Source organism: Helianthus annuus, chromosome 9 (genome assembly GCF_002127325.2).
Source record: "Helianthus annuus cultivar XRQ/B chromosome 9, HanXRQr2.0-SUNRISE, whole genome shotgun sequence".
NCBI lineage: Eukaryota > Viridiplantae > Streptophyta > Magnoliopsida > Asterales > Asteraceae > Helianthus > Helianthus annuus.
The window spans coordinates 13607500-13626712 of record NC_035441.2 but is presented as its reverse complement, the minus strand read 5'-3'; the positions used below and the strand labels follow the sequence as shown (position 1 = coordinate 13626712).

General features: G+C 40.1%; 3 long non-coding RNA genes across 3 annotated transcripts; all 3 read left to right on the top strand.

The window, feature by feature from the left end:
• The first annotated feature begins 6048 nt into the window (after positions 1-6048).
• Positions 6049-8145, top strand: LOC118481867. Its single transcript, XR_004866173.1, has 2 exons — positions 6049-6193; positions 7639-8145. It is a non-coding gene; the product is annotated as an uncharacterized LOC118481867 (long non-coding RNA).
• A 673-nt stretch (positions 8146-8818) lies between these two features.
• LOC110877014 lies at positions 8819-9504 on the top strand. The gene is made up of 2 exons (XR_002556708.1): positions 8819-9217; positions 9311-9504. It is a non-coding gene; the product is annotated as an uncharacterized LOC110877014 (long non-coding RNA).
• Positions 9505-13756: 4252 nt separating this feature from the next.
• On the top strand, positions 13757-15327 carry LOC110877015. Its single transcript, XR_002556709.2, has 2 exons — positions 13757-15040; positions 15134-15327. It is a non-coding gene; the product is annotated as an uncharacterized LOC110877015 (long non-coding RNA).
• Positions 15328-19213: the final 3886 nt, after the last annotated feature.

Genomic DNA, 19213 nt, shown 5'->3' with positions numbered 1-19213 from the left:
GTCGTACACTAATGGTGATGACTTCCCGGAATTCCGAGTGTGATGCATACACTTCCTAGATCACCTGCACAAACAAAAACAAGAAAACCTCGCGTAAATCCGAACAAAACAGAACAAACTAAAAAGACACTATTTTTGGATTTTTGTATATTTAACTAAAACTAGAACTTAACACTAAGCACTTTGCGCACGCCTCCCCGGCAACAACGCCATTTTGATGTCTGTCGTTATGGACATGCAAAAACCTATTTAAACTATTAGTATAGAAAAAGCAGGGTATCGAACCAAGGGAGGACTGTGGAAAGTGTCATAATGAAAAGGATTGATTAAATATTACTGAATGAGAAAATAGGTTTGTTTGATTTTGAGAAATAGCTAAATTAACGAATAAAAATTGTGTTTTAAGTCAATGAGAAGAAACATGGTTCCTCCAGATTTCAGGTTCTGCAGTTAACTTCAATTATGTGTTTAACCGTTACCTACATAGACATAGGTGTTAATTTTAATTCATCAATTGTGATAACCAACGACTAAGTACTCCGGTCAATACATAACGGGAGGTTATCGAATGATTATCAATTACGATTTACAAACCCTAACCCCATGTCAAATATATCCCAATTACTAGAACTCTCAGGAACTGAATGCTTAGAAATTAAGGTTTAAATAAACGTAATTGTTTACAATCAAAAAATCAAATCAATGGTGAACAGCATCGAATGCTTAGATCACCAGGTTAAAACGATTGTGTCAACACATAATATCAATCAACTTACAAAAACCCTCCATCCGGAGGAAACCACAAAAAGTTTAGCCGCTCATCTCGCACGAAGAATCTTCAAAAGCTTGGACTGATGATGAATTCATGATCGTGGTTGATGATTCGGTGTGATGAATGATGGATTGGAGTGAAAAAGGGTCGATCTTGATGCCCTAGAGGTGCCTGCGTTCGACTTGGAAGATGAGATAATCATTGCCCACATTAACCAACCCTAATATATCATAAAAACCCTCAAATTTGCGTTTTTCCGTAACCCAAACCGTAGAAGTTTCAGAATTCTGACCAACATCAGCACCCAACCGTAGCCTACGGTTGGTGAACCGTAGCTTACGGTCGGCAGATTCTTCCAAAATTGTTTTCTTCGTAACTTTTTCGTTTTTGCTCCGTTTTACGCACCGTTTTCGCCCACGTCTTCGTAATTCAACCCTCTATCATGCCATCTTCTAATATCTTCATTTTCAATCCATTTAAATTCCCCAAAACTCATCCAATCTTCGTATTTAACCTGCAAAACATCATTTTCTCGTAGTTATCCAATTCCACACATATAAACAACCAAATATGCATAAGATTAGACATTAAACACATATAAATCACATTCCTAAACCCATCTATCAACGGATCCCCCTCCCGGGGTCCTCCGTGGCGAGGCTAACGGTTTGTTCTTTTGTAGCAACGAAGACAAAGACCTCTTGACGTTAGCGAAGATCCATTTAACGTCCACCGGGATTTGGGTATTCGACATTGGCGCCATCCGTGGGACATCAGTCTGACCGGTGTCTCCACATCAAAACTCCGACGTTAAGACCAGCCTCGTGCCATGACAACTCCACCTAACTCTCGTACCATCCAAACAGTACAGGACGACCATGAAAGGTCACGGTGGAAGATGTGACTCATGAAGAAGGAAACGAGAATCAAATGGAAAATCTGGAAAGAGAGGAACCTATCACTCCATATTTCGTAGCCATGCACAGGGAGAAATTAAAGAAGTGTCTCGAGGACTTGGAAAGGCAAGAAAAGCTTAACAACCATAGGGCTAGGCTATCCTTTGATACACCCATCAACGAAGAGGGGACAGACTCTCAAAACAAGGGCAGTGGTGGTGACCCACTGGAAACATTCATGACAGCTCTACGACAGATGTCTTTGGAAGAAAGGGAGGATCTCATCACGGGAAAGAAACCGAAGGGAAAAGAGAAAGAAAAGGAAAACCAAAGCGATGATGGCTTGGATCAACCCTACCTTCCACGGGACTTAGCTGAGGTCTCAAAATTCACCCGGAGGAATGCAGAGGCGCCGATGCCCCCTAAAACAAAGCTACCCCCAAACTTTGACCGATACGACGGAACAAGAGACCCTGAAGATCATCTTCATGCCTTCAGGGGTGCGGGACAACTAGGGCGGTGGCCCATGCAGGTTTGGTGCCATATGTTTGTACAAATCTTGACGGAGGGAGCCCGGCTATGGTTTGAAAGCCTCCCTCCAGGAGGAATTGACAGCTATGAAGAGCTAAGCGAAAAGTTCCTGAGAAACTTTGGTCAGCAGAGAAAAGTGGTCAAAAATCCAAATGAAATTCTGCACATAAGGCAGAGGGACAACGAGCGAATAGACCAATACATGGAGAGGTTTGTCAAGGAGAGCATGAACATCAAGGATGTCCCGGAGGTCATGAAGATCAGCAGTTTCATAAACGGACTAAAGCATGCACAACTATGTGAGAAACTGAGAGAAGAGTTCCCTCACTCGTTTGACAACCTCATGGACAGGGTCAGAGCCTTTGTCAGGGGAAAAGACACAGTCAGCAAAGCTAAGGAAACGGACGTCACACCTGAGGGGTCACCCCGGCTGCAAAACCTCTTAACAAAGGTACACCTTATTCCAGAAAACCTGCTTTTGATAGAATGTTGCACGACAGAGCGAGGCCCTCATACTCCCCGTATAGGCCTCGGGGGAGAGGCCCACCCCCTTACCCTGACAATTTCAACCCTCTCACTAAAACCCCGAGCGAAATACTGGCCACTGAGAGGGTGAAGAGCTCCTTCCCAAGGCCACTACCCATAAAACCTGGGCCAAAGGCACAACCAGGCGAATACTATGACTTCCACAAGGGGTTCGGTCATAAAACTAACGATTGCATGTACCTAAAGAGAGAAATAGAGGCCGCAGTGAAAACGGGAAGACTGGCCCAGTTGATTAAGGAAATTAAAGAGGGAGGAGGGGATCGCAAAGGGAAGGATGCAAGGGAGCCTGGGAGGGAAGATGTAGATATGATTAGAAGGAGGAATGAATTTGATACTACCCGAAGTGTAAAGGCCAGAATCCTAGGCTCCCCGGACTGCATGAGAGCTCCCATCCTCAGGCCACACTTGGAGGAAAACGAAGTACAATGACTCCCCCTCAACATCTCAGCCATAATAGCCGGTCACAAGGTATCCCGGATACACGTAGACGGGGGATCTGGAGTTGAAGTAATATACGAGCATTGTTTTCTTAGATTTGACAGAGATGTAAGAGATCGGCTCGAAGAAGACTCTATCCCCTTAGTAGGGGTTCAACAATAGTGTGTCACACCCCTTGGGAAAAATCAGGCTCCCATTCACAGTTGGGGTAGGGGACCGCGTTCGAACTATAAACCTAACTTTCACAGTGGTCCGAGCACCCTCAAAGTACAACGCAATCTTAGGAAGACCCGGAATTGGGGATTTGCAAGCACAAGCATCCACCCCACATAGAGCTTTAGTGTTCCAGACGCCAAAGGGCTTGGCTTGGGTGAAATCTGCATATGTAGTAATTTCCTCTGTGTCCGAGGGAGAGACATCCCAGAAACTCCAGAAGGAGGGGATTGAAGAGTGGGTCCTTTGTGACAAATTCCCGGAACAGACGGTCAAAGTAGGAAGTCACTTGAGTGATAAGTGCAAAAGTGCCCTCAAAGAGCTACTGCTCCTCAACATTAACGTATTTGCATTTCAACATGGGGATATGACAGGAATCCCAAGAAGCCTAACCGAACACCGGCTCAACACGTACACCTGGGCCAAACCAGTCAAACAGAAGAAACGCAGCATGGGTCCCAGCAAAAGAAGGGCCGCCTGCGAGGAAACCAGTAAACTGCTCAGAGCTGGAATAGTCAGGGAAGTGAAGTACCCATCCTGGATTGCAAACCCGGTTATGGTCCAAAAGAAAGACGGAGGATGGAGAATGTGCACCGACTTTCAAGATTTAAACAAAGCGTGCCCCAAGGACTATTACCCCCTCCCAGAGATAGACGTGCAGGTCAACTCTTTATCTCAATATCCTCTGAAATGCTTCTTGGATGCCTACAAAGGCTATCATCAGATACAGATGTCAATAGAAGATGAGGAAAAAACAGCCTTCATCACATACGAAGGGATATTTTGTTATACCAAAATGCCCTTCGGTCTCAAGATCGCCGGGACCAACTATCAAAGGTTCATGAATACCCTCTTCAGAGATCAACGAGGACGAAATTTGGAGGTGTACGTCGATGACATTGTCATCAAGAGTTAGACCGGGGCAGCCATGATAGATGATATAGCTGAAACTATCCATACCATGCAAGATGAAAACATGAAGCTGAACCCGGGGAAGTGTTGTTTTGGGGTAGAAGAAGGGAAATTCCTGGGGGTAGTGGTTACCAAAGGCGGAATCAAAGCTAACCGAGAAAAGACCCAAGCCGGGGCCGAAAGGAAATCTCCCAAGTCCCTAAAAGACATCCAGCAGCTGAACGGAAGGCTAATTGCATTGAACCGTTTTTTATCAAAAGTAGCCGACAGGACCCTCCCCTTCATGAAAGTGCTGAAGGACTGCCTTCAAATGGACAGGTTTAAATGGACCACTGAAGCAGAGACCGCTTTTCAAGAAATTAAGACTTACATCTGTCAACTCCCGACCCTAGCCACCCCAGTCCCTGGGGAACATCTGCTCCTATACCTATCAGCCTCTAAAACAACCATAAGTGCGGTTATGATGGTAGAACGGGAGGGAAATCAGATACCAATATACTTCATCAATAGAACCCTTAAAGGCCCTGAGGAACGCTACATGCCACTGGAAAAGTTAACATTGGCTCTCGTTTTTGCATCCCGAAGACTCAGGAGATACTTCCAGGGACATAAGATCACCCTGATGACTGACCAGCCCCTCCAAAAGGTGCTTAGAAGGCCAGAGCTGTCAGGACGATTGGCTAAATGTGCCGTAGAACTGGGGGAACATTCCTTGGAGTTCAAGCCCAAAACAACCATGAAAGGACAAATACTGGCCGATTTCTTAGCAGAAGTTCCCGAGGAGGAAGAAAAAGAACTCCTAAAATGGGAAGCATTGGAAAGGAAAGAAAAAGAGGAGGAAGACAAGGCTACATGGAAGATATTCACAGATGGAGCCTCCAGTGAAGAAGGGAGTGGAGCAGCATTACCTTGGTTAGTCCTGAAGGAGTTGAGTTGACCTATACCATAAGACTTGACTTCGAAAGCACCAACAATACTGCGGAATATGAAGCCCTTTTAGTAGGGATGAGGCTGGCAAGAAAGATGAAAGCAAAGCACGTAGAAGCTAACACCGACTCTCAACTGGTGGTCAAGCAGTATCAAGGAGAATACGAAGTCAAAGACAGCACCATGGCTCAATATGTAGCAAAAGTAAAAGAAATGGCTGAGGCATTCAAAACCTTCGAGCTAAAATACATCCCCCGCGGGATAAACAGAAAGTCCAATGCCCTCAGTAAGTTGGCCTCAATAGCATTTGATCACCTGGCAAGAGAAGTCAAAGTAGAAGTCCTGACATCCCCCTCCCTCGGCACAGAGGAGGTGGCTGCAGTTGAAAATGCACAAGAAACATGGATGACACCAATCGTAAAGTTCCTCAGAGACAGGACTTTACCCGAGGGGGATTGGGCAGCCAGGAAAGTGAGGGTCAAGGCCCTGCAATATGAGCTGAATGACGGGGAGCTGTACCGTCCCTGAAATGTGTTGACATGCAAGAGGCCGAGTATGTGAATAGGGAAATACATGAAGGGATTTGTGGAATGCATTCGGGGCCAATGTAACACCCCAAAACCCGAATGTTTATATTTGTCGTATGTCCATATAAGACACATCATGAAATAAATAACTAGGCTAATTAACCTAGTTAAGTATATGGCAAAACTATTAAATGGAGAGAGTTGTGCCAAATGTGTTCTAAGTGCCAACATGAGGGACTAATTGAAGTAAAATGGAAGTTGAGTTATTAAAATGAAAAATAAACACACAATTCGTGTGTGTTCTCGAACGTACAGGGGCTTCAAGAAGCCAAGCCCTAGTTCTTCAAAAAGCTTCAAATTAAGGGATGATTCAAGGCTCAAATTCATGAATTCTCATGGATTAATGATCACCATCACAAGGGGATCATAAGGTATGTCTCGATTCTCAGTTTTGGAGAACAACCGTGAAGTGGGTTTTGATGAATGTATGAATTCGATCAAAAATTGGCATGAATACTTGCTAATGTTATCATGTTTAAATCGAATCATGGCTGAATTTTAGTAATCTTAGGGATTTAGAAGGAAACCATGTTTATGAGTATGAGAAAGACTATGATGAACATGTGTTTAGTGATGATTTTGATTATGTTGATGCATGTGTTATGAATTAGGTTTTGATAGTAATATGATGTAGGTGACAATATGATTTTGTTTGAATGTAATGGTTCATGAGATGAATTTGGGAAGAACATGCTTAAACCACTTGTACACTATGCTTGGAAAGTAGATTGCACACCAAGTATTTGATGAAATGCCTAGTATAGGTTAGTGTGTGTTATCACTTGTATGGAATGTTAATTAAATAGTAATGAAGGCGATTATGTATTACAAGTATGAAAAGTGCTTACTTATGATGTTGTGTACAAAATAACATGCTATGTGTACCGAGTAACAAAGCTGATTAGGATTAAAATTTGTTGCGCAACAATTTTGCAAATATCATATAAAATCATAGGAAGGACCTGTGAGGTCGAGCCTTATATGCTCAAAAATCTATTTAAACATATTACGTTTTGTGTTTGAACATGTTTGTTGAATTCGGATGTTAAACAGACCAAAACAGTGCCCAAAGTCGGCAATACTGTTTTGACAGCAAGCTGTTTGGAAGCATTTCAGCTTCTGTGCTGATTTTGTAAAAATCATATAAAATCATAGGAACGTCCGATTGTTACGATCTTTATATGCTTAGAAAGGTCTCTGAGTGTAGATCATTTCATATTTGAACATGAAGAACTGAATCAGAAGATAAATGGGTTAAAATGTGTCGTGAACAGCTGCTGCGCAGAAAGTTGCTGCACATTTTTAGTATAAATATTAAGTAAAAATAGTTGTATTGTTATGCACACTTGTATGAATCATGAACTACTGATTTTAATAAATTATTAGTAAGTTATTTGATTGTTTTAAGTGTCTAAAACACTTACCAACTAGTTTATGCATATGATTTCACCAACGGGTCGAAACGGGTTGTTGATAGAAAATAGTAGAATGGATGTGTAAAAAACCAAGGTGTTAAGAAATGGTATGAAATGTTTAACGTATGAAACAAGTTGCCTAACTTAGAAAATGTTATCATTCTAAGTATGGAATTTTGAAAGAATAATGAACATGATGTAAATACATAATTATGCATGCTAGAAGCTCATGTATGACTTTTGTGATGATGAAATGATAAATTGTTAGATTGATTAGCATTGTAGTATTATGATACATGTTGAACTCGTTAAGCGATTGACACGTGAATAGAAGTGTGATTAGTGATGCGTATGATTACGTATACTAACTATTGAATGGATGTAATGGAATGAGATAATAGGAACGTGTCAAGGAGAGCTCAAGCATAGGAGGATAACGGGTCAAGATAAGGCAAGGTCACAAATACACTTATTGGAGCACTCAAGGTAAGTGATTTCTATAATCACTTCTTATTTTATTTAAGTAAAGTAGCGTTAGTTGATTAAGCATGATGGGGTTTGAAGTTTCATATGGTTTTGGTCGTATGAAATTGGTAATTTTAGCTTAGTAGACCGAATGGGACAATATAAAGTTGTAATGCTATGTAGAATAATGTCTATGTAATGGCTACGGTATGTAACCGGGTAATGGGTAAAATTGCACATAAGTGCACCAACCGAGAATGGGGACTTAGGTTAATGGGTCAAAGTGAAGGTATACTTTAGCACGGAACGTTTGTACAAGCAATGTCGATAGTATTTCATGTGCCCGGTTAGTGTAAGGTGTTATAACATTAACATTATGTGAGCCTTAAGTGTAAACATATGAGTTGTTGATAAATGCATGACGGGTCGAATAATTCGTAATGGATAATAAGCCGAAAATGTATAAGTTAAGAATTTCCTTAACCCGGATGTTGGATTTTAAGTTCACATAATAGAATGTTAGTTTACAATCATGCAGGAAGAAACGGGAGGTTAATCGGGTAAACGGTTTAAAAGCTATGCAAGTTTTTGTGCGTGCGAACGACAAAACAACACAGCAGAAAAATGGCAAAACTAGAGGCCGTCGCCGACGCCCCTATGGGCCGTCGCCGACGCCTTGTGCATTTCCAGTTTTCTCCGACGCCTAATTTTCCTGTCTACGGAGGTTTCTGGCTACGCGAAAAACTAATAGCCGTCGCCGATGCCCTATAGGGTCGTCGCCGACGGCCTCCACATGTTTTAAATGCTGAAATTCGTTAATTAAGTTATTTTGTGTACCGTAAGCTTCGGTATATTAACCGTGGTCTACGACGGGCCTCCCAAGCATAATTTTGAATGTTTCCTTGATGCTTTTGGATCATAAATCCAAGTCAAAGCATTCCATAATTAATGTTCGAGTATGATAAGTGAATGCGAATAGGTTAAATCAAGAATTGAATGTAAGTACGTATGTGTAGACATGATTATGTAAGCATTTAGTTATGTATATAGATAAGTAGATGTGTAGATATGTAGGTGCGTATGATTAGACGTATGAATATACGAATGCACGGGGTAGCCCAGTTGGCCACCGACACCCACCTCTTACCAAGAGGTACCGGGTTCGAACCTTGGGGCGAACAAAGTACCCTCAAAGGGTCGGCTCGGCAAGGGTATTTACTGCCAGGCTCAGGCTTGTCGGGTGGCGGCCTGGGAGGGGTTATCCCCTCCGCGGTCAGGGGTACCGTGCATTACCCTTTTTTTTTTTGGATTTATCGCCTATGAAAAGAATGGGACAGGTATGCCTGTATACATGGTTTCAATACGTTTGAGTATGGACGTTACTAATGATGTGCTTGAGATTGGAATGTAATGCAGGGATGAGAATGTCAGACTCTTGTAGAATTGAAGCCGAACCTGGAAGCCGAACTCGAAACAAAGGAATCCGAGAGGATAGTCGAATGAATTAAAGTTTATGTTGTTGAATGTTATATGATTTTTAATTGTACCAGATTATTGTTGTATGATGTTGTCAATGACTAATGGTTAAGTTGTATGTGATGCCCACAGGTACTACACGGATTTCTTCTACCACTATCGAAGATAAGCGGGCATAGATCGAGTTGAGTAACAAGGATTGTACGGAAAGAACGGTTACGTAATCTTAATTTTGTAACACATTAATTTGTAAAAAGGGAAGTGAATTTTGTAAGCTTCTTGAATGTGTGTATTATTTTAAGATCGTATAGGAATTTTTAAAGCTATTTTTCCGCTGCGTTATCTTTAAGTTCTTACACGATGATCTTACAGGGAATCGTTCTTATTACGAACGGGTCATGCCCGAATTTTTCTTAAATAATAGTATGGTAATATTACTTTTCGGATTAAGAAATATGGGCGTAACAAGTTGGTATCAAAGCCCTGGTTTGAGAGAATCAAGTAACAGGAGGTAAATACTTGAACTCAAACCGGTGTGCTCTCGTGACCAAGAACCCGTGCAATCCAAGACTCGATCGAGGCCTAAAGGCAAAAGCGAATGTAAGTACGTATTAGATTATGTATTTGAAGGAAACTAATAGTATGTTTTGTGAAGGGTAAGCGCAATTGTTGGGAGAGATGATCCGTGAATGCGAAGTAACGGAACGAATTGACCCCAGGTACGTAAACCTAACGTATGGGCGTATGAAATGGTATGGATAAGCAAGTGAAAGAAAAATTTTGAACAAATTATGATAACGACATGGTAAATAAGTTTTGAAAATGTTACACGAGCCGAAACTAAATTCTTCGGACATAAGGTGGCGATTACGCGAAGACACGAAACTAGTACGTGGAATGTGTACCTGGCCAGTACACAAGAAACGTATGATGTTTGTGAGACCGTGATAATTATTACAGGTATGTCCGATAGAGTTTGGTAGCAGCTGGGCGTGTGGGTGAAATGGTTAGTAAGACTCTCGGGGGATTGAGAGTACTTTGTAGGAATGAAATATGCGAATGCAATGCTTGAATCCGCGAGACGGATTCAAGGAATGAAATATGCGAATGCAATGCTTGAATCCGCGAGACGGATTCAAGGAATGAAATATGCGAATGCAATGCTTGAATCCGCGAGACGGATTCAAGGAATGAAATATGCGAATGCGATGCTTGAATCCGCGAGACGGATTCAAGGAATGAAAGATACGAATGCGATGCTTGAATCCGCGAGACGGATTCAAGGAATGAAAGATATGGATGCACTGCTTGAATCCGCGAGACGGATTCAAGGAATGAAAGGCATGAATGCAATGTTCAAATCCGCGAAGCGGACTTAAGGTATAAAAAGGCGAAAACTAGTCTACATAAGAAGGGTCAATAGTTTGACCATGATTACGTCAAACAAGACATATAAGTAAATGTAATGCAAATGAACAAAGGAATGATAAGAAGGAAGATATTCGAATGTGAAGTGATTACATACCAAAACAAATAAATATTCCTTAAGTGATATGATCCAAATTATGTTTAAACTTTTGTATATATATATACATGATTATATTTATGTAAATGTGTTGTAAGCAAGAATGGTAGAAAGGATAAATGGGACATACGGGTCAGATGGCAACCGCCATTTGAACTCGGTAGTTAATGATATGATTTGTCAAGTTTCATGCTCATAGGTGAGCTTGAAGAATGGAGACGCAATGTCACTAACCGGAAAGGAATGATCATCGTAAGGTATGGATAACGAATCAATGGAATTTACTTCCGTCAGATGTGTATAAAAAGAGTCATAACTTAAATAGGAGGTTATGACTCGACTAGAGGCTGATGTGTTAGAATAGAATATATATATATATATACAAACCGTAATGCAAAGATGTAGAATGACTTTCAAAATGTTCGTAATGATCGTCAAGTGGTATAGAACATGAATGCCTGTAACTGTGGTAATTCTGATAGAATGTAAGTGATGACAAGTACCGTTAAGAAATACCAACCTTGATGCTTGGCTTGTTGGCCATGTTCATTTGAACAAGACACTGTAGAAAAGATACGCATGGCATAAATAACGATAGTAACCATGGAAATAATGCTTAATTTTTTGTGTTAAGTATGGATAAGAGAGTTTAAGAAGGGTGATTTTGATTGTAACAATAAGTCTTTAAATGATTATAATATGCGTATGATAATATATCGACCCCTCCTATGAGCTTAAGGATAATTGGAAGTAATGATAGTAATGGAATGTTTAGGATGGCTCATAGTGAACAAAATGAAAGATAGCATATGATGTATGAGTAGAATGAAATAAATCGACTTATTTCAATTAGTAAATATACAAATGTAATATGCTTAAATAGGATGTTAGAAACAAGCCATAGACTTAGTATGTATGGTTAATAACTGCATACAATTGGAATAAATTCGATGAATAAAATGCTAGGGATAATATGTGCTAGAAACTAGCAATATGAAGTGAAAGACACTAATAAGAGCTCTGGAGCAGAATCTAACATAAGTATTGTGAATGAACAACTTGAAAGGGGTAAGAGTAGAATTGGTTTAATTTTAAATGAAAAAGGTTTCGGGGACGAAACCTTATTTAAGGGGGGTAGACTTGTAACACCCCAAAACCCGAATGTTTATATTTGTCGTATGTCCATATAAGACACATCATGAAATAAATAACTAGGCTAATTAACCTAGTTAAGTATATGGCAAAACTATTAAATGGAGAGAGTTGTGCCAAATGTGTTCTAAGTGCCAACATGAGGGACTAATTGAAGTAAAATGGAAGTTGAGTTATTAAAATGAAAAATAAACACACACAAACACACAATTCGTGTGTGTTCTCGAACGTACAGGGGCTTCAAGAAGCCAAGCCCTAGTTCTTCAAAAAGCTTCAAATTAAGGGATGATTCAAGGCTCAAATTCGTGAATTCTCATGGATTAATGATCACCATCACAAGGGGATCATAAGGTATGTCTCGATTCTCAGTTTTGGAGAACAACCGTGAAGTGGGTTTTGATGAATGTATGAATTCGATCAAAAATTGGCATGAATACTTGCTAATGTGATCATGTTTAAATCGAATCATGGCTGAATTTTAGTAATCTTAGGGATTTAGAAGGAAACCATGTTTATGAGTATGAGAAAGACTATGATGAACATGTGTTTAGTGATGATTTTGATTATGTTGATGCATGTGTTATGAATTAGGTTTTGATAGTAATATGATGTAGGTGACAATATGATTTTGTTTGAATGTAATGGTTCATGAGATGAATTTGGGAAGAACATGCTTAAACCACTTGTACACTATGCTTGGAAAGTAGATTGCACACCAAGTGTTTGATGAAATGCCTAGTATAGGTTAGTGTGTGTTATCACTTGTATGGAATGTTAATTAAATAGTCATGAAGGCGATTATGTATTACAAGTATGAAAAGTGCTTACTTATGATGTTGTGTACAAAATAACATGCTATGTGTACCGAGTAACAAAGCTGATTAGGATTAAAATTTGTTGCGCAACAATTTTGCAAAAATCATATAAAATCATAGGAAGGACCTGTGAGGTCGAGCCTTATATGATCAAAAAGCTATTTAAACATATTACGTTTTGTGTTTGAACATGTTTGTTGAATTCGGATGTTAAACAGGCCAAAACAGTGCCCAAAGTCGGCAATACTGTTTTGACAGCAAGCTGTTTGGAAGCATTTCAGCTTCTGTGCTGATTTTGTAAAAATCATATAAAATCATAGGAACGTCCGATTGTTACGATCTTTATATGCTTAGAAAGGTCTCTGAGTGTAGATCATTTCATATTTGAACATGAAGAACTGAATCAGAAGATAAATGGGTTAAAATGTGTCGTGAACAGCTGATGCGCAGAAAGTTGCTTCACATTTTTAGTATAAATATTAAGTAAAAATAGTTGTATTGTTATGCACACTTGTATGAATCATGAACTACTGATTTTAATAAATTATTAGTAAGTTATTTGATTGTTTTAAGTGTCTAAAACACTTACCAACTAGTTTATGCATATGATTGCACCAACGGGTCGAAACGGGTTGTTGATAGAAAATAGTAGAATGGATGTGTAAAAAACCAAGGTGTTAAGAGATGGTATGAAATGTTTAACGTATGAAACAAGTTGCCTAACTTAGAAAATGTTATCATTCTAAGTATGGAATTTTGAAAGAATAATGAACATGATGTAAATACATAATTATGCATGCTAGAAGCTCATGTATGACTTTTGTGATGATGAAATGATAAATTGTTAGATTGATTAGCATTGTAGTATTATGATACATGTTGAACTCGTTAAGCGATTGACACGTGAATAGAAGTGTGATTAGTGATGCGTATGATTACGTATACTAACTATTGAATGGATGTAATAGAATGAGATAATAGGAACGTGTCAAGGAGAGCTCAAGCATAGGAGGATAACGGGTCAAGATAAGGCAAGGTCACAAATACACTTATTGGAGCACTCAAGGTAAGTGATTTCTATAATCACTTCTTATTTTATTTAAGTAAAGTAGCATTAGTTGATTAAGCATGATGGGGTTTGAAGTTTCATATGGTTTTGGTCGTATGAAATTGGTAATTTTAGCTTAGTAGACCGAATGGGACAATATAAAGTTGTAATGCTATGAAGAATAATGTCTATGTAATGGCTACGGTATGTAACCGGGTAATGGGTAAAATTGCACATAAGTGCACCAACCGAGAATGGGGACTTAGGTTAATGGGTCAAAGTGAAGGTATACTTTAGCACGAAACGTTTGTACAAGCAATGTCGATAGTATTTCATGTGCCCGGTTAGTGTAAGGTGTTATAACATTAACATTATGTGAGCCTTAAGTGTAAACATATGAGTTGTTGATAAATGCATGACGGGTCGAATAATTCGTAATGGATAATAAGCCGAAAATGTATAAGTTAAGAATTTCCTTAACCCGGATGTTGGATTTTAAGTTCACACAATAGAATGTTAGTTTACAATCATGCAGGAAGAAACGGGAGGTTAATCGGGTAAACGGTTTAAAAGCTGTGCAAGTTTTTGTGCGTGCGAACGACAAAACAACACAGCAGAAAAATGGCAAAACTAGAGGCCGTCGCCGACGCCCCTATGGGCCGTCGCCGACGCCTTGTGCATTTTCAGTTTTCTCCGACGCCTAATTTTCCTGTCTACGGAGGTTTCTGGCTACGCGAAAAACTAATAGCCGTCGCCGATGCCCTATAGGGCCGTCGCCGACGGCCTCCACATGTTTTAAATGCTGAAATTCGTTAATTAAGTTATTTTGTGTACCGTAAGCTTCGGTATATTAACCGTGGTCTACGACGGGCCTCCCAAGCATAATTTTGAATGTTTCCTTGATGCTTTTGGATCATAAATCCAAGTCTAAGCACTCCATAATTAATGTTCGAGTATGATAAGTGAATGCGAATAGGTTAAATCAAGAATTGAATGTAAGTACATATGTGTAGACATGATTATGTAAGCATTTAGTTATGTATATAGATAAGTAGATGTGTAGATATGTAGGTGCGTATGATTAGACGTATGAATATACGAATGCACGAAGTTGGATTTATCGCCTATGAAAAGAATGGGACAGGTACGCCTGTATACATGGTTTCAATACGTTTGAGTATGGACGTTACTAATGATGTGCTTGAGATTGGAATGTAATGCAGGGATGAGAATGTCAGACTCTTGTAGAATTGAAGCCGAACCTGGAAGCCGAACTCGAAACAAAGGAATCCGAGAGGATAGTCGAATGAATTAAAGTTTATGTTGTTGAATGTTATATGATTTTTAATTGTACCAGATTATTGTTGTATGATGTTGTCAATGACTAATGGTTAAGTTGTATGTGATGCCCACAGGTACTACACGGATTTCTTCTACCACTATCGAAGATAAGCGGGCATAGATCGAGTCGAATAACAAGGATTGTACGGAAAGAACGGTTACGTAATCTTAATTTTGTAACACATTAATTTGTAAAAAGGGAAGTGAATTTTGTAAGCTTCTTGAATGTGTGTATTATTTTAAGATCGTATAGGAATTTTTAAAGCTATTTTTCCGCTGCGTTATCTTTAAGTTCTTACACGATGATCTTACAGGGAATCGTTCTTATTACGAACGGGTCATGCCCGAATTTTTCTTAAATAATAGTATGGTAATATTACTTTTCGGATTAAGAAATATGGGCGTAACAGCCAAGGACGGTAGTAGCAAAGGCAATGAATGCGGGGTTCTATTGGCCTCGAATGTATGAGACAGCTTCCGAGGAAATTAAGAAATGCGACGATTGCCAGGTACATGCACCTATGACTCATCTACACAAGCATCCAATGATATCAGTCTCAACATCCTGGCCCTTCCAGAAGTGGGCCATCGACATAATAGGGCCATTCCCGGAAGGTCCAGGAGGGGTCAAGTATGTGGTGGTCGCCATCGATTATTTTACTAAGTGGATAGAAGCAAGGCCCTTAGCAAAAATAACCGGGGAACAAATGAGGCGATTTGTACTAGACAACGTCATCTGCAGATACGGGGTCTCAAAGGAGCTGGTAAGCGACAACGACGTCCAATTCGCTGGAAGGCCCTTCAGACCCTGGTGTGAACAGATGCACATACAGCAGGTATTTACTTCCGTCACCCACGCTCAAAGCAATGGACTGGTGGAAAGAGCCAATCAAAGTGTTATCAAGGGAATGAAAGCGAGACTTGGGAGAAAACAAAAAGGATGGCTGGAAGAACTACCATTTGTGTTGTGGGCATATAGGACCACCCCTAAAGGTTGCAACAGGGAGACTCCTTTCAGCCTAACTTACGGAACGGAGGCTGTTATCCCAGCTGAAATAGGATCCCCGCTACCCGAATGATGCTTAGTGAGGAGGAGAACGAGCAGGACCTCCGGATGAATCTGAACCTTTTGGAGGAAAGGAGAAAGGTGACAACCATCAGGGAGGCCAAGTACAAAAAGCAGCTGGAAAGCTATTACAACGCCAAAATGAAAAAGCTTAGCCTCATCCCGGGGGATTTGGTCTTAAGAGCAAACGAAGCCAGCCTACAGGAGAACACCGGAAAGCTAGGCCCCAATTGGGAGGGGCCTTACCGAGTCATATGGGCAAACGGCAAGGGAAGCTGCAAATTAGAAAAACTTCAAGGCAAGGAGGTTCCCAGGACATGGAACCTCATACAACTCAGAAAGTACCACATATGAGCGGTAGACCTCCGGAAAAAACGCCCAAGGAGCCACTTTTGTAATATTCAACTGTTAATCTGGGGATTGCCCCCACGGACAGATCTTTTGTAACAACTTATGCGGGGAAGTTTAATCCCCGAATGAATGAAAAACGGACAATTAGCAGGTCCCATTTTTAAAAAATAGCAGGTATTATATCTAGGGAGACGTGCCTAGAAACACTGTAAAGCCTAACTAAAAGTAAACACACGTGTACAAGGTATATCAAACATGCCAAAAGCCCGACCGTGGGGCAAAATAGGGTCTAGCTAACCCAAAGGAAGCGGACAAAAACAAACCAAAAACATAATCTCACATTATAAACTTGTCCAATGATTGGCCTCGAACAGACAATCCCGGTTTACCAGGCAAACCATAAGTATAACACATTTCTGTAAACAAACTACAAAAAGAGATCATCTTTTATTCATTTACAGAACAAATGTACAAGGAAAAGCCTTAATGACTTTCACAAAAACAGCTAAAATACAAGGCAACAAAACACAACGAGTTCAACCAAAAAGACCAAAGCACGACTCCCTGCAAAACGACCCAAAGGTCCTCAGGAAAAGCACCAGCTTGATCCTAGCAAAGGTTCCTGCAAAACAATAAACACAACAAAAAGCAAGCAAGAGACAGGATAACAGCATACAATCACAAGTTATATGATTAGATACCAAGGAGAACCCCTACATAAAGGTTCCCCTTCCAAAAACACCAAAAGTTTAAAGTATTAGTAGTTATCCAAGTGTTGGTGCACTTTGTGTCTGTACTTTGTCTATATTTTGTAATGTATAAAACGATGTCTTTTGTCGGTTGTGTTTACGTCCTTTATGTGTGTTTATGTATTGTAATGTGTTGTTTGACCAAGTCAACCATCCTCCTGGTTTGACTTGGCCAAACTTCAACACTTAGTATTTGAAAGATAGAGTGTCACGAAGGATGTCTTCAAAGGATGATGTTTATCCTTCGAAGACTTCGAAAGATGTCTTTCGGAGGATCTTTATGGACCTCGAAGGATACACTATCCTTCGAGGTATGTCTAGATCCTTCGAGATCTTTCGATAGGTTTTCTGGTCGACAGATGATCCTTCGACCAGGACATCTATCCTTCGTGCATGGGAATCTGTTTTGGGTATATATATCCATGAAGGGTTTCACTTTCACACTAAGTTCTGATAGTCTGTCCAAAGTGTGTGTTCATTGTAGAGAGCTTTTGTGTGTGAAACCCAGGTCTTTGTAAGAGTGTATTTTCAGTTTGGTCAAGGTCTGTAACCGTGTCCACTGAAATACAAGAGAAAACTTTGATACTTGCTTGTCTACTCTTTCTCTTGTTCACTTTGCTTTCATATAAACTCCGGTTTGCTTGCTAGCTTGGATTCCGCACTTGCTAGTGGGTTAAACATAACAAGGAATAGGTTAAACCTCAACCTCCGAGGGACCTACAAGTGGTATCAGAGCCGTGGCTCTTTTCCTTGTTAAAACCGGGTTTTTGTGCAAGACTTGGTAGTTTTTGGACAAAAAGTTTCTTGGTTTAGCACCCGTTTTTAGTGTGTTTTCTGGATTTTTAACCGTAAAAACGTGTTCTAAACTAACCGGGTGTGTTACGGGAAGGTTTGGGTAACTTAAAAATCATATCCGATAGTTTTTCTGTTTTCCGACCATTATTCCGGTCAAATTCCGGTTGCCTTGGTGAGGATAAGAAACTTCTATTTTGGGTGTTATTTTTGAAAGTCAAATCTGATTGTGAAAAGGTGTTGTCAGATCATACCCATTTGCCGAAAGTTGGTCACCTACCACATCAACTTTTCACCAACTTTTGTACCTTCTGTACTTGTGTCAGAACCGTCGAAAGATAACTTTCGAACTCGAAAGATCATCCTTCGAACTAGGAGATTCGAAAGATAGCCATCCTTCGAACATCCTTCGAAGTCAGTAGGTTATCCTTCGAATCAAGGAATCTTTTTGAAAGATCATCTTTCGAGCTACTGTTCATTTCGAAAGATAAGGATCCTTCGTGAAGGTGAATCTTTCAAGTTTATCTTTCGAGATCATCGTTCGAATCTCAACAGTGATCCTTCGACCACCGTTGATCCTTCGAACAGGTGTGATCTTTCGTGGATCCTTCGAGTCTTAATTGTTTAGACTTAACAGTTTGTGAATTTCAGGTCTTTCGATCCTACATCCTTCGGCTGCTTGTTATCCTTCGAAACTTTTAACATAGTTTGTGAAAATCAACTTTTTATTAAGTTAATTTTCACAGAATATATTAAAATATAAAATGGGTACAAACGGTCAATGGGATCCATCCGCATGGTCTTTGAATCCGCAATCATCTACTGCGCAATCATCTACTTCTCAATCTGATCAAGATTTCAAGAATGCTTGGATGCAGGCTATTACCCCACCCTCAGCTGCCATGATATCTGCTCATCAGTGGGCCTTAGTTACTAATCAGAACAGCAGTATTCAGGCCATGATGCAAAATGACAATGAGACGGGTACAAACACAAAGCCTCCAAAGCTCAATCACATAAATGATTGGGGTTGGTGGAAAGAAAGATTGAGAACGTATGTTCAAGGACAAGGCCAAGACTTATGGATGTGTTTCTTCACTCCATTCGAGAATGAGTTAGAAGTCGCAGGATCTAATCCTCAGACTTACAGCACAATGACCGAGGAAGATAAAAAGAAGTTCGAATTGGAGAAGAAA